General features: G+C 42.2%; 1 long non-coding RNA gene across 1 annotated transcript in view; it reads left to right on the top strand.

Annotated features, from left to right (window-relative positions):
* Nucleotides 1-17,811, top strand: part of LOC122237818 — a 39,322-nt gene extending 21,511 nt beyond the window's left edge. The window contains exons 3-4 of the long non-coding RNA XR_006216462.1: nucleotides 10,632-10,726; nucleotides 17,730-17,811. This is a non-coding gene — a long non-coding RNA (uncharacterized LOC122237818). The remainder of the gene's footprint in view (nucleotides 1-10,631; nucleotides 10,727-17,729) is intronic.
* Nucleotides 17,812-21,693: the final 3,882 nt, after the last annotated feature.

The raw sequence follows: 21,693 nt of genomic DNA on the forward strand, positions 1-21,693 counted from the left end.
AAGCAAGTCCACCAGAGAACTGCAATTTTAGCACTGAAATGGACAACCTTTCAGAAAATTGTATTGTTGACTGTTTGGCACAGTCTTGCGTGATGAGATTTACTGCCATTCAAGGTGTAAGTGCTGTCTTAAAACCACTTCAGTTTATTGAGAAACATTGCCCCGTCTTGCTTGTACAATGAAACCTTGGCTTTGGGAATGTTTTAACCCATGGGCCTAAGAATGCCATGGAAGTCGATGCTGGCTTCTGGTGGACATTGGAAGAAGAATCTTCAAATCTAGCTTCCGCCCCACTCACTAACTCAGTTCTTAGGTCCTGAGGCCCAGGTGTCTGCACCTTACAATAGGACTAATATCTTCAACGAGAGTAAATGCATCTCATACGCTTGGAAGTGGGGAAAGAGTTTCTCCCCAGCAAAGTGCACTGCAGACTCCATGCAGAGGGGCTCAGAGCCCCGGATGGCTGTGACCAGACCACACCAGCACCATCAGGTGCTGTCATCAGGTATGATAACATACCTGAATTCACCAGCATGTCTTTGTATAGGAGAATAGGCAAGACACGGGGGGTTATCTGAAGACAGACAAACCTTTCTTAAACCATTTTTCCAGGATCTCCTATCACTTCTCCCATCACTGCTCAGAGGAGCAGGATCTCTGGTCCAGGGGCTTCAGGCACGCCTCGCTGAGGTCCATTCTGTCCGTCCTATTCTCCAGACTTTGTTCTTCCCTTGCCTATGAGACCCGTTCTTGTTTTACAAGTGGATCTACTTGGAAGGAGACCATGTGGTGATTATATAGCTTCTAGTATTTTCGTTCCCTGAAACTATGCTTCCACCAGAGAAGCTGATAACATGACTTCCCGTTTGTGTCTTTGGCTACCGAAAAGGTTAGTTTAGAGGGGGGCTGTCTTGATCATATGGACTTACTTGCATTTATGGCCCCTGACTCGGTAATTTCTCTGATGTCCCTTTGATAATTAGTGGGATTCACTTGCTCTGGGCCTGACCACCACCGAGCACCAACTGAGCAAATCTTTGGGTATTGAGAGCAAAGAATTTCATACATGATAGCTTTTTAGATGCATTCTCCTTCTATGGACTGATTTTTACTCTGGCCCTGTGTTAGTGGCAGGGATAATTATTGATACTTTGCAACCACCAGGGAATGGCCTTGTATGCTATATGCTCTCAGTACCTACAAGTGCACCTTTCTACTACCTCATCGTCCAAAAAGCCGTGATTTCTTTCTGAGGCATTGACCTTCCCTGGCATTTACTATCCTCATCAGAAGGCGCTGCCCTTATTCCATTTTGCGGACCCAGGAACTTTTCCAGTGTTCCATGTTGATAGAAAGCTGCTAGGAGGTCACTCAGAGATGAAGCTCTTAACCAAATATTATGACATGTTCAAAAACAACACAGTTTTATATGCTGGATATTAAAAAAATATGCTAGAGGTGATAAGAGAAAGTGTTTTTAGCTATTATAATAGGTAGAATAATTTACTGCCTCAAAGTCTCATTTCTTGCCAAGGGTTGCTGTTGTCTTTATCTTTTTAGTATGGAAAAATTATTTAAAACATAAACACAATTACAGATAAAATGGTATTGAACCCACACGTAACCACCATTCACCTGCACTTATTACCAACACGTAGCTATCCTGTTGGTTACCTATATCCTTCCCTCCCAACCCATGCTACTTTGAAGCAAACCTCAGGCCATAAATTCATAAGTCTACAAATATTTCAGTGTACATCTCTAAAAGATTAAGACGCTTTTTAAAATGAATGACCGCAATACAATGATCACATGTGAACTCACAGTAATCTCTTAACATCATCAAATATCCATCCATGATTCAAATTCTTCTAATTACCTCATTTTTAAAATTAATTACCCATTCAGGACTCAAATAAGGTGCAGCTATTATAATTGGTTTTTATGTCTCTGAAGTCTCTTTTAAACTTCTGTACGTTCTCTTTTTGTTTCTTCCCTCCCCATCCACCTTACGTTCACTTAGTAAACAAAATGAGCAGTGTGTTATAGAGTCCCACATGTACACCTTGCTAATCATAGTACTGTGCACATCTTTGGTATGTTTCTCTGTCCTTTGAGTGTCCTTAAAATTGTCAGTCAGATAAAGCCTTGATAAGATTCAGGTTCGATTGTCTGGCCAGAACTCGGCATAGAGATGTTTTGTGTTTCTCACAGGAAGCACGTGACGTAAGGCTTGTCTTTCCTTCTGTGATTTTAGGAGCTATTGACGACCATTATGCAGGTCCATTATTTCATTAGGGGCTAAAAAAATGCTGATGTTCTTTCTCCCAGCCAGACTAGATATCATCACAACCAGGTTCATTGGTGTTGGGTTTCTGAATATGAGCTTGGGAGTGTCACAAATCAATATTAAATTTGGGTTCTGCTGCTTAATGAATGGAAGGTCTTTGTTTCTGTTCCTCTCCACATTGTAATGCAAAATGGTATAATATTCCTATTAACCTCCAAAGGCCACTATTGTGAAGATTGTATGAGGTGATGCTCACTTAATTTTCGTTCCTTCAAAAACAAATTCTGAAACGAGGAGTTAGAGGCGGTGCATTCACTTGGGAATGGTCCTGGGGAGCATGAATAAAGGAATGGGAAGGTTGAACAAGAAAGGAAAAAAGATATTCACTGATGAAGGAAATACCGCTTTGCACACATGGCCCTCAATTCATCAGGGTTCCTGTAGGGACCCCTGAAGCATGAGCCCGTGAGCAGATCCGGGCTGGAGAGATTTACCCTCCAATGCCTTCCTCTCCTTGGGTGATGGGGCCCTATATTCCCAGCACTTCCAGGCTGCTCTGTGCTGAGTGAGCTCCCAGAGCAAGAGAGCAAAATCTCTGGCCAAGAAGCAGAAGAGGAGCTTGAGGAGAGTTCCATCCCTACCAGAACTTCTGACCTCAGCTGCAGGGACATTCAGATGTAGGATGAAGGGCTATGAGGGCTTCACCAATGGCTTCTCCATACATGTAAAACACTCCTTATAGATCCTGGCACACGAGAAAGGCTACCTTAAGCTTGCTTTCCATGATGGTTTGTGTATAAGGGGGTTCAGAACAAGCCATCCCAAAATATGCCACTTTGACATATTGATCATTTTAAGTTGAAGGCACCTGAAAAACAGCAGACGCAGGATGGGCTCTCTGACCACTCTCTTTCTACCTGAAAGCAAGTCGTGAAATTTCCCATGAGGACGGTCCCTCTCTGCACCAGGAAGAGACCAGTCTTGTCACTGGGACAGTTACAAACAGACCTATTGAGATCATTTTTATTGTTCCCTCGCTCCCCTTGTATATTTCAATCCCTGCCCACAATTTACTGCCGCTAGGGCTTTGAACCTCTTTTCCTTTATCTTGTTATTTCTCCACAAATTTTTCACTCTTGGTTTATAAGCTCTTGGTCCTAACCACTTTTTTTGAGTTTTCAGTTTTCCTATGAAGGCTCCCGAATGCACATATTAAATAAAATGTGTGTGCTTTTCTGCTGCTCATATGTCTCATGTCAGCCTAATTCCCAGGCCTCAGTTACAGAACCTAAGAGGGTAGAGGGAAGTTCTTCCTCCCCTACACGTAGCTATATTTATTATAGCTGGTATGAGCTCTAGTGCATCACATTACTTGAAAGAATACTTTTTGGGGGGCTGGTAACATATGGGAGGGTCTTTCTAGTATTCTTGTAATATCACAGATATAAAAAAAAGTATTGGGTGCCTGGGTGGCTTAGTCAGTTAAGCGTCAGATTTGGGCTCAGGTCATAATCTCGCGATTCAAGCGTTAGAGACTCGTGTTGGGCTGTGCTGAGAGTTCAGAACCTGGAGCCTGCTTTGGATTCTGTGTCTCCCTCCCTCTCTCTCCCTCCCCTGCTCTCACTCTCTCTCTCTCTCTCTCTCTCTCTTTCTCAAAAATAAATATTTTTATTTTAAAAAGTATTGGGTTGAAATTCACATAGCATTAATAGTTTTAAAGTGAACAATTCAATAGCATTTAGTGCATTCACAGTGTCGTCAACCACCACGTCTAGTTCCAGAATATTTCCATCATTTCAAAGTAAAGCCCCTTCCCCATTGAACAGCGTCTCTACATTCCCACACTGTCCCCCCCGCCCCTGGAGACCACCAGTCTGCATTCTCTCTCACGGGTTTATCTCCACAGACAGATTTTACTGAATGCCTGCCTGTGAAGGAAGGAGATAGAGGACTAACAAATCTTAGTGGAAGTATAGTCTAGCACGGGAGGGAGTGTCGGTGAGAGGTGGGGACCCACTAGCAGATGCACAGTAATGCCTGGCAGCCACAGTCCCTTGCAGGGAAACTGAAACCTGCCGCCACAGGTGAGTGCGTCATGGATGAACACGTACACCAACACGGACAATAGGGCTGGGTGAGAGTCCGGCTCTTCAGAACTTAACACGGGATTATTATGTGAGTGTAAACCTCAGGAACAAAAACTATCACCGGAAATACGTGTTGGAAGAAACCAGAAGTTAGAATCATGACCACCAAGCCGGCGCGAGTGAAGGAAGCACAAATCGTGGGTGGGTCGAAGTTATTTATAAAGCACAGAATTTATATGTACAGAGTATGAGGATGGAATCGGACACTCAGCACCAACAACGACGACATTCGTTGTGCGCTTATATTTTAGACATGAAGCGTTTCCTCGATTTCTCCCAACCCGTGAGTAGATTTCCATTATCCCTGTTTTGTAAGTAGGGGAACTAAACCTCTCAGCGAGTAAGTGATCTGCCAACATTGTTCAGCTCCCCTGAGGAATAACTGAGGTTCGCGACCCTTCAACTGACTCCAAACCCTTGCTCTTAATGAACTTGGCGGATAGTTAAAGAACAGTAGTAATATTATGGGAGTGCACAGTGTACACTGTCTAAATTTGTTTCAGACTAATCGTATCGGCTCATATGGAACCCTCTTTTGTCTTTAGGTCATTGGATGAGTTTCCGATCCCGGGGCCAGAAACACTTAAAAATGGATACCGCCGGGGAAAGAGGGCCAGGGAGGACAGAGCTCCCCCTGGAAGCTCCAGGCACAGCCCTGAGTGAGGGTCCCCTGTGGTGGTTGCCCTGGGAACAGGAGTCTCCAGGAGGAGATTAACTCTATCCTTTAGCACTTTTGCCTGAGGCCACCTTGCAGGGCAAAAACTTGAGAACAAGCTGCACTAATCTTGAGGAAAGCTTAGCCTTCTGCTGAAATAACCTTGAGCAAGTCATTTAACCTCCGTGAATTCCGGGCTCCTGGTCAATAAACTGATGAGGTGGTCTTGCCAAGGATTTTTTTCAGCCATTCCTTTCAATGACGTTAAAAACAAGCTAGTTTTACTAGACCAAGTCATTTCTCAGGATAGCTGCTTAACCAAGAAAATAAAAGAGATTCATAAACCCGATGGTGATAAATGGGCAACATTTCCTGGAAATCTGAAAACTTAGAGCACTCCATACAGACACTGGCTTTATGCTCTGGGAGTCCGCCATGAAAACTGTGTTTCAGCTCCCTTCATGTTTTTAAGAGCTTTTTCATTTGTTTGCTTGTTAGAGCTAAGTTAGATCCTGAATCGATTTTTTTTTTAAAGATAGAAAGAAAAAGCAGATAAAACATACTGCCAGATAAACTGAACTTTCAAGAATGAAATCTAAAAAGCCAAGCACTGAAATACCAGGATTAAAGCAGAGTCCCAGGGATTGTAAGTGATGCCCCACATTCAGGCCCCTTATCCGACCACACGTGCTGGTCCAGAGAGTGATTCAAAATTATTTTGAAACTTACTGTAAACTGAGAAACGTATCGTAGAATTTATTTGTTTATTTTTACTCACAACCTGGTTCAGGTAGTAGAGAGTTTTTAAAATCTGTTTTTGGTCAAGTGTGTGTGTATCTACTGATGTGAGCATGTACATCTATGTATGTATATGTGTGTAGGATAATGAAGAAACTCAGAAGTATATACAAGCTGTTTAAGAGAAGGAATGTTAATGTTATTATTGGGTTCCAATGCATTAAATTAATATTTAATAAAGATACTTAATTATTTAAGATTATTACACTACTGATCTACTGCTTAAAAAATTTAATTGATGTGTGTAATGGGAAGGCTGCATTTCACGTTGAGGGTTGGAGGCTTCAATTTTGTGTTCAGCCCATAATTCCACATCTCCCCGTGTTATACGTGGTGTCTGTGACACCTCCGTCTATGCTTGGTGCTCAACAGATTAGCAAAGACTGTTGGACAGCGTAAGAACAGGTCTGCCTCTGACTTGAAACACTGGTAATACTGCTCCATATAAAGGTGTCTTCTGTAGTAATCTGCCTAACGCTGCTGGCCGATCTTTGGGATTCAGATCTCCCGGCCCATTACAATTGGGGGGTGAAACGATGATTGCAAAGGTACACTGCACCTGGCTTCTACCATGACAATAGGTTTGGAGCAGCTGCTGGCAGAGTAACAACAACACGCTCTTCAACAATCTTACCTTTGCTGTTAGACACAGAAGTCTCCAATTACTTTGCTTAGCCCCTCAGTATAACCTCTGTTCTCATTGTAAGAACTATCACTTCCCAGTGGTGCGTAATATGCGGGAAAGGAGGGAAATTATGTCTTTACTTCCTAGAACAGGCAGTATGGGTATGAACGTGAGAGGTGATAAGGAAATACGGTAGCAACTCTGGCCCTGTGGATCCACGGTGCACCTGCATAGATCTTGCCGATAAAGAGTGTCCCTCAGTTGACACATTCACAGGTCAGACCTCCCTTGAACAGGGCACGTGTTAACTGACATATTGTCAGTGGTTCCTTAATGTTTTCTTGCCGTCTTTGAATATTGAGTGACAGACATCACTCAACAAGGATCCTACAATTGACTTCTATATAAAGCTTTAAAAAAATGCACGTTGTGTGAATATTGACTCACAATTGCTAACCCTAGGATTTGATTTTAGAATGCATCTAGAAACACTTATATGTGATGGTTAATTTTGTGTGTCAACTTGACTGGCTAAAGGAGACCCAGATAGCTGGTAAAATATTACTTTTGGATGTGTCTGTGAGGCTGTTTCTGAAAGAAATTAGCATTTGAATTGGTAAAGTGAGTTAAAAAATGTACATATATATATACACATATATATGTATATGTGTGTGTGTATATATATATATATATATATACCTACACATTTTTTAACTCACTTTACCAATTCAAATATATATATATATTTATCTAGTATATATATTTATCCAATCTAATATATATGTTTATCCAATTCAAATATATATGTGTGTATACGTATATATGTGTGTATATATATATATGCATATATATATATATACACACATATATCTCCTCATCAATGCAGATAACCATCATCCCACGTGAATAGAACAAATGGTTGGAGGCAAGGCAGTTGGCCCTCGCTTGGCAGGACACCTGTCTTCTACTGTCCTCAAACGTTGGCAACTCCTGGCTCTCTTGAACAGAATGTCACACTGGTTCTTTGTTCTTGGTCTTCCAGCTTGCAGATGGCAGATCATGGGAACTTGGCCCCCATAATCGTGGGAGATAATTCCTATAATAAATCAGTCAATCTATCTATCTATCAATCTATGTATCTATCTATCATCTATTTATCTATCATCTGTCTCCTTTGGTTCTATTTCTCTGGAGAACCCTCACAAATACATCATACAATGTTTATTTATTTATTTAAAGTGCAAGTTGGGGAGGGGCAGAGAGAGAAGGAGAGAAGAGAACCCTAAGCAGGTTCCACGCCGTCAGTGCAGAGCCCGACATGGGGCTTGATCCCAAGAACCATGAGATCATGACCTGAAGTAAAATTAAGAGCTGATTGCTCAACTGACCGAGCAATCATTAACTGCTAAGAAATGTTCCATCATTTGACAAACCCATTACTTACCTACCCATCCTTTTCATTAGGGAATGATGGGTGCTCCAGGCACCCCAATGCAACATGTTTTAAAATGTGTTACCATGTATATGTTCCGGTGTGCAAGAGTATTGATTCTATCCAGCCCTAGAGTAAAAGACAAGTTCTGCATTTTTTTAGTCACAGATAATTCTTATACTTAAGAAGAAGAAGAAGAGGAGGAGGAAGAAGAAGAAGAAGAAGAAACAGAAGAAGAAGCAGAAGCAGAAGAAGAAGAAGGAGAGTCAGAAGAGCCCAATTCAGCTCCTGATTTAACTCTCTCCATGGGCAGATTTAACCTCCTGGTTCCCTGGTCCACTCAGCGGAGAAATGGTTTATACCTTGGACAAGCTTGCTTTCAGTATTAGACACATGGACAAAGGAAAACACTTAGAAGGAGGACGAGCATAACGTTAGCCTTAGGATAGTACTACAGATAAAATGCGAGTTCTTAGCTAATCTTGGAGATAATTTATAGTGATACTTTCTGTCACTACTCATGTTGAAAATCTGTATTAATTTCCTAATCTGTATCCATCCTTGTTCTAAGTACTGAAAACACAGTTGTAAATAAAACAGACAAAAATCCCTTCCCTCTTACACTTTTCCTTCCAAGGCAAAGAGATAAACAAAAGGCAAGTAAATGAGTAAAATATATGGGTTCTCAGTGGGAATAAGTGCTTTGGATAAAGAAAAAATAGGGAAGGAGGAGAAATTCAAAGAGCTAATTTGCAGTGGACATGAAACTAGTTCAATAACACAAACCCCGTGTGTCAAGCACTATATGCTTCCTACATACCTTGAACCATTTTAATACTCATAAAACCCTCCCACGCCACTGCATCTTGACGTGTTCATAAAAATATTGATGGTGGTTCACATTAGCTGTGTCATTCTCTACATGCATTAACACAACTGGTTTTTCACCACCATTTTGAAGAAACAAAACTTGGAAGTATCCCATCATTCCCTAATGAAAAGGATGGGTAGGTAAGTAATGGGTTTGTCAAATGATGGAACATTTCTTAGCAGTTAAAGATAACAACACAAATATTCCTCACTCTTAAGGTCTGAGAAGAATTTCAGATCCAGTGTATCTGCCCCCTTCCCCTAATTACCACCCTGGGCCCTGCCTCCTGTCACCTCCAGACCAGCCCGATGGTCTGGCTCTGTCAGAGCCAAACCTCCTCCTTCCCTAGACCTTGGAGCCTTTATGTCTTGCTTCTGGAAGCTTCTCAAGAGGGGAGCTTGGACTTCAGATTCATCTTGACCACTTAGTGATGAATTTGTGCACATATCTGCTTTTGGCCCAGCTTCAGTTCCTGGTGGGTAGAATGGCAACTGTATAAACAGGCTTTGTCAGGGCACCTGGGTGGCTCAGTGGGTTCCACATCTGACTTCGGCTCAAGTCATGATCTCCTGGTCCATGGGTTCGAGCCCTGCGTTGGGCTCTGTAATGACAGCTCAGAGCCTGAAGCCTGCTTCACATTCTGTGTCTCCCTCTCTCTCTGCCCTTCCTTGCTTGCACTCTGTCCCTCTCTCCCTCAAAAATAAGTTAAATGTAAAAAAAAAAAAAAAGAAACAAACAAAAACCAGGCTTCTTCATGGTTCTTCTGTGATAGTCCCTCTGTCTTATAAATGCGTGTAGGAACAGTGTCACATGAAGGACAAACTCTAAGTCATATTGGGTTGTTCTCTATGAAGCATGGCATGGAACATTTCCTCCCAGTGTCTGTTTCACAGAATTATTTACATTAAATAATTATGCAACTTACCGTAGTCACATACTCTATTTTGACCTTCCATTGGATGGGAGCAGAGACTGTTGCTGTAATAAAAATTGCATTTCCTTTACCTGTGTGCTGCTGTCCTTATCACAAACAATGGCTATCTATAATCATTGATTTTTTTTTTTTTTTTTTTTTTGCTCTCTCGAGATAAGCCGATTAGTAGTAATGAACTGTGTGTTTATCCCCCTAAAGTAGGCTGGTGTGATTTTCTTCCGGGGAAAAAGATATCATCTTGCCATGAACCTAATTTTCTTAATTTGACCTTCTGAATCTCAGTCCTCATGGCAAATTGTATTTTTTAATTCCTAGAACTATTTTAGTAACAAAGAAGTTGGAATTATTTTAGCATTACATGAAAGGGCTCCCCTGTAATTTTTAAATGTCATCTTTTTGTGGCTGCCTGTTGCCACACTCCCACTACTGATTCTAACATCTTTTATTGACACCGTGACTGGTTTATTTTTACCAACCTCCTTGCATAGAATAGTACTTTTCCTCTTAAGTCAATCCAAGATTCTGCCAACAGAAAGTACCCTCTCGGTTACTAAGATTTTCTTAAGCTACTTTGTTTGGATGCCCCACAATCTCTTCACCCTGTCCAGGAAAATCAATGGCACTTTCTCCTTTTCAGGTCTCTGACTTCCGAATTTAGGCGGTGGTATTTAATTAAAGATTCTTTGCCAGCATTCACTTTGCCTCCTGTATTTGCACAAGAGCGCTTGAAATCAAAGGAGAGAATTAAAAAGAAAAAAATAGCCAAGATGGTAGTCTTGAGAACTAAAGAAACACAGTCCATTTAGTCTTGTGTCAGCCTGTAGTTCATCTTCGCAAAGTGAGACTTTCCTTGAACTCCGATGTTGCTTTTTAATACAGTAGGTAGATGACTGTGGCGGGAAATTTTCATCAGAAACAACTAAATGACCTGCGAAGACTGCGGAAGAACACGGTGATAGACTAACAAGATGCAGGTGAGCCATATCTCCCTTGCTGCTGTTTATGTGTTCCCCACATTACGGTCAATGATCACTATAGCCTCCTTCCGTTACCGTTACAGACTCTACCAGACACATTTATTTATGAGGTACATGTAGTAGATACGTGTACGGAAACGTTAGTTCTTCTGTTCTCCTGGTTCAATAAATACAGAAATAGATTTGATAATGTTGTCAATTTTACACTGTTTACAAAACAAGAGCGCAGGGTATTTTCAGGGCAGCAAACCTGGTCTAGATGATGCTTTAATGGTGGATACGTGCCTTTATACATTTGTCCAAGCCCGCAGAATGTTCTACACCAAGAGTGAACCCTAACAATGATAATGGGTGATAATGATGTGTTAGTGTAGGCTCATCGATTATAACAAATGTACCATCTGGTGGGGGATGTTGATAATGGAGAGGGGTGGCTGTGTACCTGTGGGAACCAGGGGGAACATGAGTCGTTTCTATACATTCTGCTCAACATTGCTGTAAATCTAAATGTACTCCAAAAAATAAAGGATTTAATTTTAAAAATGGAGAGAGAGAGAGAGAGAGAGAGAGAGAGAGAGAGAGCACCCTAAGAGGAAACACAAATACCACACTGGCAAGTAGAGAAGAGTCTTAGTTGTTTTTACGTGTATTGTTCATATTTTAATACATCTTCCAATGTATACACACAGGGCCTGGGCTTCAGTAACTATAACTGTATACTGTTTTCATAAAATATGCATGGTGGATATCACAAATTTTATTTCTTTCGAACTTGGGTTGAAGCTAATAGCTGTAGCTAATGAATTATTTAAATTGGAATTTGATCATGATAACCAGAAATGCAACTATGGGTCTCTCAGACAAAGATGAATTAGCAGCCCCTTTCAGGAGCTGTATGCTCTGTCATGGGAAAGTGGCAAAAAAAAAAAAAAAAACCCTCAGATGATACTCGTCGCTCAGCATGAGCTAAGAGAGATTGAGCCTGAGATGATGCAGTAGAGCTAGGTCAGAGGACTGAACTCAAATGACGGTACAAAAGATGTGATGAGTCTGGTCATCAACTCTAATTCCAAAGACAGAGACAAATTCAAGGGGCCTTGAATAAGATAACACATGTGAATGGGGTGGACATTCTAACACACGGCAGCTATGCTGTTATGCGGGAGGCCATTTTTCTCTTTGCGTATAGATACTGGTAAATGATGCGTATTTTTGGAAATTTTACCACATTAATAATTATATGTTCTAAAACTCTGTGAAGCCTCAGCAATGCCCCCTCTTTCCTTGGGTAGTGGACATGTAAGCATACACAAAAGGCATGCTCAAACTTGTTCAGACTAACACTTTCCGTAGATACGTTTTATTGTAATGAAGTAGGGTGACACATAAAAATTGCATGGATTTACGGTGATGTTTTGATATATATGCACACGTTGTGGAATGATTATCACGATCAAGCTAATTAACACACCCATCATCTCAGACAGTTATGTGTATGTGGTAGGAACACTAGAAACTTACTAACATAGCAAATTTCAAATAAACAATATGTATTAACTGTAGTCACTGTGCTGTATATTAGGTCTCCAGAGCGTATTCATCTCATGAGTCAAAATTTGTATTCTTTGATATGTCCCCATTTTCTGCACCCCAAGCCCCTGGCTCTGTGCCTAAAAGCTTCATTTTTTTTTTTAATTTAAAATGAATTGAATTTATTATTTTTTTGGATCCCACATATAGTTGAGATCACGTACAAATGTGAGGTGGTATCTCATTGTGGTTCTGATTTCCCTGATGATGCGTGATGTTGAGTATCTCTTGCTTGTTTAGACATCTTCCGAAGGCATCTGGTTCTTTCTTTTGCCTGACGGAGTCTGCCATGAAATGCTCTTGCATTTTGTAGTCCTTGGTTCTTTCTTGTGTTTTCTCTCTGTTGAACTTGCCATTTTTTTTCTTGTATTGTGTTCCTGATTTTGTTAAATAGTTTATCTGTGTCTCTTGTAGCACTCCGAGCTTCTTCAGAACAATTATTTCAAATCTTATGTCGGTCAGTTCACGGATCTCCAACTACTTTGGGGTTAGTTATTGGACGTTTGTTGTATGTGTGTGATGGCTTCACGTCTCCCCGATTCTCTGTGATCCCTGTGAGCTCCACACGTGTCCGCACATTGGAAGAACCTGTCGTGTGTTCACACTTCGTGGACTGGCTTCAGTGAGGAGAGACCTCTACTTGCTAGGGGTGCACGCTGGAGCCTGCCGTGGCTCCAGGCATGTGTGGGGGGTGTGGTGGCCCACCTGCTCAAACAGCTGTGGTCTACAGCATCGCCAGCTGCGTGGTGCTTGCTTGGTGGCAAGAGCCGCGGGGCATCCCCAAGGCCTGGGGGATCTGTGGGGTCCCCGGCAGCACTCCCAGGTCCAGCAGTGAGGGACTGGGGCAGGTGTCAGGTGCCCGTGGTGAGTGGGGCCAGTGACGTGCATGCACCGAATTGTAGGGTGTCCTGCAAGGTGTCACGAGGGCAGGGGCCCACCGTGGGCACATGTGGTGGAGACGGTGGCACTGGTGGTAGTGGCCAGGGCTAGCCGCAGGCGCATGCGTGGGCTGCGGGCCGTGTGTCAGGCTGGAGTGCCCGTGGCAGCGCTGATGGGGGTCCTGGCAGCTGGGCTGGGGGCTGGGACTCAGGAGCACAGCTAGGAAAGCTTCTGGCTTTCCTCAACACTGAGAGTCGCAGGCGCCCTGGGCAATAAGGTCACTCCTGCCATGTGGCTGACGGTGACAGCCTGGCCTGTCTTCATTGCTAGCCATCTCCAGACACCTCATCTGCGTCCGTGTCCCCAGCAACTTCGCACCTTTCCCTGCCAGAGGAGCCCGGGGAGGACTTCCCTCCCTCCAGGGGGGCGCTGGGGGCGGGGTGATGCAGGCAAACGGAGTGGCCCCCGCTACTCCCTTTGTGCACTTATTCTCAGGAGTGTCGCGACACTGTGTTGCCGCAGCTTCCGTGGACTCCTGAGCTGTCCCGGGACTACTCTTGTTGGTGCGTAGTGGGTGACTTTTGTGTGGGGATGGGGGCAGACAGAGGCTGGGATCTCTCACCCGGGCAGCCGTCAGCCGTCCTGCTGACAAGGCTTTCAACGTGAAGTCATAAACAAATATCTGCGGTTGAAGTATCGGAGGCGTATACGCAGCCTTGGATGCGATGCTCTTTCCTCATGCTTTTCTGTCCGCAGTCTCATCTCCTGTCATCTTCCAGTTACAGCCGAGCTGCCAGACTGTCTTCAGAAATGCTGATTCCGTGTGTGAATGCTCAGCTTCCTGTCACTTACCGCCTTTAAGTCCTTCAAAGCAAATATGTTTGCCGAACGCTTGCAGGCCTTCGCTAGATCTGTTAATGTGTAAACTCGTACAGTGTAAGGCTGCAGCTTACAGTGTCATATTCGTCTGAAATTATCTTACATTACTTCTATAAAATTAATGAATACACATTTTAATGCCTGCGACACCCAGTGTTTATTCTTCCCTATCATTGTCTTTGCTCTGCACCTCAGGAAAGGCACATGCGGAGCTAGGAGAAGGTTCTAGAACTCTTCATGTGCACAGGAGCCCAGGGAAGGAAAGGCAGGCCGGAAACGAGAAGAAGCAATACAGAGTCTTAACATCTGGGGAAAGGGAAGTGTCTAAAATCAGATCAACAAAGGGCATCTGGGTGGCTCAGTCGGTTGGTTAAGCATCTCTTGGTTTCGGCTCAGGTCGTGATCTCATGGTTGGTGAGTTTGAGCTGCTTGGGATTTTCTCTCTCCCTCTCCTACTGGCCCTCGCCTGCTCACTCTCTCTGTGTCTCTCCCAAAATAAATAAATATACTTAAAAAAATTTTTTAAATCAGATCAACAAGTACCTTTAGAGTACTTCGTCAAATCTCAGACACTGCTGAGTGCAGGGTGCAGATTTACTTTCTGTAACATACCGTTGAGAAAGAACAAAGACACAATGATGCCGAATATGTGATCCTCCTTTTGGAGACACTAAAGTGTGGGGAAAAGTTCATCTTGGATTTCATCAGTGTAATAAACTATAGCTTTAACGAATGGAACAGGAAAAAGACTGTGTGTTTATCACATACTTATTTTTAACTGTTATTTGAAGTAGGATTTATTGTATATGTGTTTGCCCGTAGCCATTTTAAAGCTAATCTTTTGTCACCATGATTTTACGTTTGCCATGAATAAGCTTCCTGCACATCATATATAAAACATGGCTCAATTTCTAGAGGAACAAAGAAGACAGCATTTATTCCTTAATATAGCCTAGGAGACGTGAAATTTTTATGAAGTCTCCATTATTTGTGTGTGTTTTGTTTAGGTTTTTTTTTGTTTATTTATTTATTTGTTTGTTTTTGTTTGGTTTGTTGTCATTTTCAACACCTGTTGTTTAAACTCTAGTCAAAAACCAGAAAGGACTCCATCTATTCATTCCTGCAATACCTGTTGCTAAGAAAATTAAATGAACTTGAAAAATTGTAAGCTTCCTGCTTAGAATTAATCAGTTTAAAAATAGCTAATGAAATAAAACCTGAAGAGTAATCCCTAAAGAATCATTTGAGTTAAAACTTTATTTCACAAGAAATGACTCTGAAAATAGAATTTCCTAGTTAAAGAAAATTGCAAATGATATCAAGGATTTGACAAAAGCACATCAAAAGGACTCTGGTACAGTGTGCATTATTATTAAGTGTTAAGTTACTGACCCACACTTACCAAGACAATAGTAAAAGATTTCTTTTTTAAATTTATTTTAATGTTTATTTATATTTGAGAGAGAAAGAGAGAGAGAGAGAGAGAACACAAGTGGGGGAGGGGCAGAGAGACAGGGTGGCATAGAATCCAAAGCAGGCTCCAGGCTCCAAGCTGTCAGCTCAGAGCCACCCACCCAGGCACCTTGATAGCAATACATTTCATAACCAGGTGCGGTCAAGGTATAATGTTAAAATATTTTCAATTTTCTTAGCAATTAACGATGCAGACATTTTACATTAGGGGGTGATTCAGAGAAGTAGGTATGTTAAAGAATCTCAGGAGGTAAATAATGCTGACTGTAGTCTTTAAGCAATAATGGCATTTTCTCTAAAGACGAGAGGAAAAATTAATCCAGAATTCTGCTTTATCTTTGCTAATCTTGTAATTAAAATTCCCTCGGACTCTTCGGGGTATCATTGAGTGAATCGAAGAAATACAAAGGCATTTGCAAAAACTAGAACCACTTACAACATGTTCCTTTGTCACACACTGAACAAATGCAATAAAGGTATTTAGTTTCATTGAGTTTAAATTTTTAAAAATTATTTTAGTTCTCGATAGTAACTGCCTTTTCAAAAGCTTTAAATAATGATTTTTAAATTTTTTTATCATTTATTTGTTTTTGAGAGAGAGAGACAGACAGACAGACAGAGCATGAGTAGGGCAGGGGCAGAGAGAGAGAGGGAGACACAGAGTCTGGAGCAGGCTCCAGGCTCTGAGCTGTCAGCACAGAGCCCGCTGCAGGGCTTGAACCCACGAACCTATAACATGATCTGAGCCAAAGTCGGATACTCAAATGACTGAGCCACCCAGGCGCCCCAATGATCTTAATGATTTTAATAGCATGCTTGCTTCATGTCCAGGTTTGAGCATTTCTGTCCATTAAAAAACATGATACTCCAAGTGGAGTTTTCCAAGAAATTACACAGAAAGTTTTTAAAATAAATTTAAATAAATAAATATCTAATAAAAATAATAATCATATCGCCTATTTTACATTATGATTTAATTTGTGGGAAGCCTATGTTGACTAAGCTCTCCACAACTAAGGCCATCATTGGTAGGGATCCATTCGTAAGTAGTACAGACCCCTTCCTCTTTGTCACCACTATGAGTTTGGAAGCTGGTTGTGCTGAAGTTCTACTTTTATCAAAGGCAAAGATTTCATTTTTAAATACTGATTTTGGAGTATCCTGACTATAACATTCTTCTACCCTACCGCAAACAGTTCTTTTTTTTTTTTCAAAATTATCTTTTAAATTTATTTATTTATTTTGAAAGGTGGGGGGAGGGGCAGAGAGAGAGGGAGAGAGAGAATCCCAAGCAGGCTCCCTGCTGTCAGCACAGAGCCCAATGAAGGGCTTGATCCCATGAACTGTGAGATCATGACCTGAGCCGAGATCAAGAGCCGGATACTTAACCCACTGGGCCACCCAGGTGCCCCAACAGTTTTCTTTTTTCAGAGGTGGTAGGTCTGCAGGTGACAATTGCCTGTGTTATTCTCCCTCGGAAAACTCGTGTTGGTCCTAGTACCAGACGTTGAAAAAATTGGAACTGATGAAATTGCCATTCTTGGCAATCTACTGAGTGACATCAAGGCCTCTTACACAAGATCTCAAAGGCTGGTCCAAGGTAATCTTGTGAATTGAAAATAATAATAATAATAATAATAATCCATAGACGTGCACTGTTTTCTCTGGCATTATTCTTTCTCCCTTAATCACTGGAGAATTTCATATAATCCCTATTCTTTGTTTACTTCCAAGAAGCAGTCAAGTTAATGCATTCAGACTGAAGAATAAATGGCAACATTTACATCTTGTGGAGATTTTTCTTTATAAACCAAAATGCTAAACCCAGAGTTTGGCTTGTATACGAGGGTTTCAGACATTAGGAGTTGGTAGGAGACCTATCTTGAGAAACAAGGTGAGGTTGTAGCTACCATTCTAGAAATCACTTCACGTGGTCCTGTCGGAGAGGCCCTCCCAATCTCAGTGTGAGACCAAAATGACATGCAGTGGCATTGTCAGTAGAAAGAAAATAGGGGCGAGCCATGTGACCACATATGTAATTTAAAACTTTCTGGTGGACACATTTAAAGGGTTGAAAAAATGATGAAAATATTTTAGCATATAATGTCTTACTGTCATACACACACACATAGCAGTATATTCCTGTTGCCTTGAAACCTGCCGTATTTTATACCCACAGGTCATCTCCACTGACACCAGCCATGGTTGGCCAGTGGCTCCTGCATCTGAAAGGGAGCTCCGATGAAAAGAATCAACAGCACAAGGCAGTACTAGTCAAGAGCAGCATGACTGGTATGGAAAGGAGCGGGTTCCATAGTTATCAGATGTGGGAGACAGCACTTTGGGACAGAGTACTCTCGGGATGTATATGAGTTGGAGATAGTAGGAAGAAAGGAGGACTTCTGCAGCAGAGAAACCATATGGTCAAGACAGGAGGAGGAGGAGAGGGAGGAGACAGAGGAGAAAAAGGTGGAGGGAGGAGGAGGGAGGGAGAAGAGGAGGAGGGAGGGGGAAGAGGAGGAGGGAGGGGAAAGAGGAGGAGGGAGGGAGAAGAGGTGGAGGGAGGAGGAGGGGGAAGAGGTGGATGGGGGAGGAGGGGAAAGTGGTGGAAGAAGGAGGAGGAAGGGTGGAGGAGGAAAGGGCAAGGGGGAGAGGTGGAGGGAGGAGGAGGGAGAGAAGGGAGCGGAAAGAGGAGGAGGGAGGAGGAGGGAAGGGGAAGAGGAGAAGGAGGCAGAAGAGGTGGAGGGAGAAGGAGGAAGGGGGAGGAGAGGAGGGGGAGGAGTTCGTGCTGGGATTCGAGGTGGTGATGCAGAGAGAAGTTCAGGGAATCAGAATGTAGGCTCCAATCTGTACAGGGGAGGAGAGGGACAGGGTGACCCGAGCAACAGGCAGAAGTGCCCACTGGCACAGAGGAAGGGGGCAGAAAGAGGGCAGAGAGCTCCTGTGTCGAGCACCTTCTTAGCAAGACCCTGGAGGGACAGGGCTCCCAGCGGGGAGAGCACAGGGAGAGGGCATGAGAGCAGAGCTTTGCTGGGGTCCCTCACTTACGGGGCAGGGAAGGTGCAAACTAAGGAGGAGAGGCATGAGTAAGGAGACAGAGTTGGCGGCCCAGAAGCTGCGAGGGCAGAGCAGGGCACAGGTGGTAAAGAAGGTGCCCCAAGTGTTCTTTCAAGAGGTCGAAAGAGAGATGAGAAAGGAGAACAGAACCCCAGGAGGCTTCGGTGACTAGGTGTTCGAATCCAGACTCTTGTCCATTTGCCTGTCACATCTCGTGACAAGTGTGTCGCAGCAAACGTGCGATGGGATTCCGATCAGGGCTGTGTTCCACTTTTCAGCAGCGGACTTACTTCCGCACGTCTGTCATGTGCTCTGAGGGGCTTCGCCATGAACCTTGCTGAGCCTGACTTCTTCAGTGCAGTGAGCGAGTGTAGACAGGTGACTCCCGGCACAGTAACAGATGACAAGGGTGTTCTACACTGCGCACTGGGACAGGAACACCACGCCAAATCTCTGTCCTCTGAATGGATAGTCATCCTTCAAAAGAACAAAGTGCCCTACAGTCGTTGAACATACTTGGGGCCACACCATGCCCATTTCTCTGACCTATGCCAGACCCGTTGTCCTCCTTCTCCAAGTCAAACCCTGTTCAGGTAGGTGTCCTTCAGCAACTTCTGAAGACCCACTTATAGGGTTCAGGTTCTTTCTAATGGCAGTCACGTTCTGGCCAACATGTACTTTTCCACCACTTTCTTCCACAAATGGCAGATGTAACTCAACGTTTTCCAAGCACTCTTGATTTTTTTCCCTCTCAAATTGCCCTTTGAAGCTGGATACTCCCCTTTTTTCCCAGCTTCCCAAAACACATTATTGTCCCCTTCACACTTTTGCCTAATCTACAGATATAGATATAGATATAGATATAGATATAGATATAGATATAATGTGTGTGTCTGTGTGTATGTGTGTATACACACACATACACACACACACACACACACATACACACACACGTTAAAAACCCTTTCTGTATATTAACCTATTTACCTATCTGTATCTATCATCTTTCTGTTAAGTGGGTCTCCTACAGCCCAATGCTAACTGAAAGCATATTTCTTACACTGTATTTCCAATAGACATAATTCCTTACCTGAAATGTATTTGTAACCCCTAGGATTTCATGCAAACATGAAGTTCACAAAAATATACGTGAAATCTGATACATATGGACCCTCTCTAAGTCTGTAACATTTATTAAATTTTCCATAGGGAGTCTGAGCCAAATATATATTGAGAGCTACTAATTAAATTATAAACTCCTGAAGGCAGAGATAGTTATTTTTATGTCCTATGCTTAAATTAGATATATTTACAAAATTTATATTTATCATATGACAAAAAGGATTTTGTAAATGTATATTATGTTCAAGTTACCAAGTTAAATTAGATTTTATTTTATTTTTATGTTTTTTGTTAAATTAGATCTTAAAATGCTCGTTTTCATTTAGATAGCATATTTATTTAAATGTGTCATAGCAGTTAATACAGGTTTATAGTTAACAGTGGCATTCATTAAGGTAATCTATTTTAGAAATTTGATCTCATTGTTAAAGATTACGTAGAAAAGAGAAATCACTTAGAACAAAGAAGAGAATATTCTCAAAAAGAATTTGAGAAAAATGCCCATCTTTATACCTTTGTATTAAAGGTTGAATTAACAAATATAATTTGTTATGTTTTAAGTCATTCTAAAGAATAAAGCATAAAACAATGAAGATGATAGAGAGTTTGTAGAACTATATTGGATGATTTTTCAACAGTAAGAAGGTATCAGATAAATTCATAAGTAACATGCACTGGTGCCTGCCGTTCCTATTAAGTTATGAAGCAAATAGGATATAAGATGAATTATCTACTTTTGTTTTGCTAGTATTAGAGTAGATTTGCTATCTGCATTCCAACCCCTACCAAGGTAATTTCTAATATACGGAATTTTTAATTTAAGTGGGCAATTCAAATAGTTAAATTTTGAATTTCAAAATATTATGCAACAGCCATCACCTTTTAAAGCATTGAAGATTACTGGTGGTGAAGTAATTGTAAGTTAGAGCAGCAGTCCCCCTGATCTGGGGTTTTGCTTTCTCTGGTCTCAGTGACCCGCCATGAGCCAGGTCTGGAGGCAGATGATCTTCCTTCTGACAGCATCCAGGACGATCGTAGCCTAATGCTACGTCACAATGTCAACATCCTTCACCTCGCTTCATCTCACCAACTCGGCGATTTATCTCACATCACCCCAAGAAGAAGGGTGAGTACAGGACGTTAGAGAGAGAGACCACATTCACATAGACTTTATTACAGTATATTATTATAGGGGTGCCTGGGTGGCTCACTCGGTGAAGCGCGACTTTAGCTCGGGTCATGATCTCGTAGTCAGTGGGTTCAAGCCCCACATCAGGCTCTGTGCTGACAGCTCAGAGCCTGGAGCCTGCTTCAGATTCTGTTTCTCTCTCTCTCTCTCTCTCTCTCTCTCTCCCTCTCTCTCCCTGACCCTCCCCTGCTCACACTCTGTCTCTCTCTCTCAAAAATAAACATTTAAAAATTTAAAAAAAACTAACTACAGTATATTACTATAATTGTTCTACTTAATTATGAGTTATTATTGCTAGTCTCCTACTGTGCCGAATTACAAGTTAAACTTTATCATAAGTTGTGTGTGTAGACAAAAAACATAGATCATATAGGATTCAATACCGTCATGGTTTCACGCCTCTGCCGGGGTCTTGGAACACCCCCATGAGTGAGGGGGGATGCTTGTATCAGAACTCTTAGAGGCAGCTTACATTATTCTGCTCACTCTGGCTCCACATTGGAGTCATGTAGAAAGGTTTCACAAAAAGTAGCCATGTTGGTCCGCAGCCTAAATCGTGAAAATCACAATCTCTGGGTGCTTTCTAAAGGCTCTGACTGTCCCTGTTATGCAGCCAAGGCTGATTACAGTGAAATTGAGGAAAGTGGGGAAACACTGGTCATCACAACAGCTTCAACCTGTAGACCGTAAGATGTCAGAGAAACCTCTAATTTCAACTTGGTTGAGGTTTTTAAATTCAGTCAATTATTTGTTGGCCAGGGATAAATATAATTTT

The sequence above is a fragment of the Panthera tigris genome, chromosome B1 (genome assembly GCF_018350195.1).
Source record: "Panthera tigris isolate Pti1 chromosome B1, P.tigris_Pti1_mat1.1, whole genome shotgun sequence".
In the NCBI taxonomy this organism is placed as follows: domain Eukaryota; kingdom Metazoa; phylum Chordata; class Mammalia; order Carnivora; family Felidae; genus Panthera; species Panthera tigris.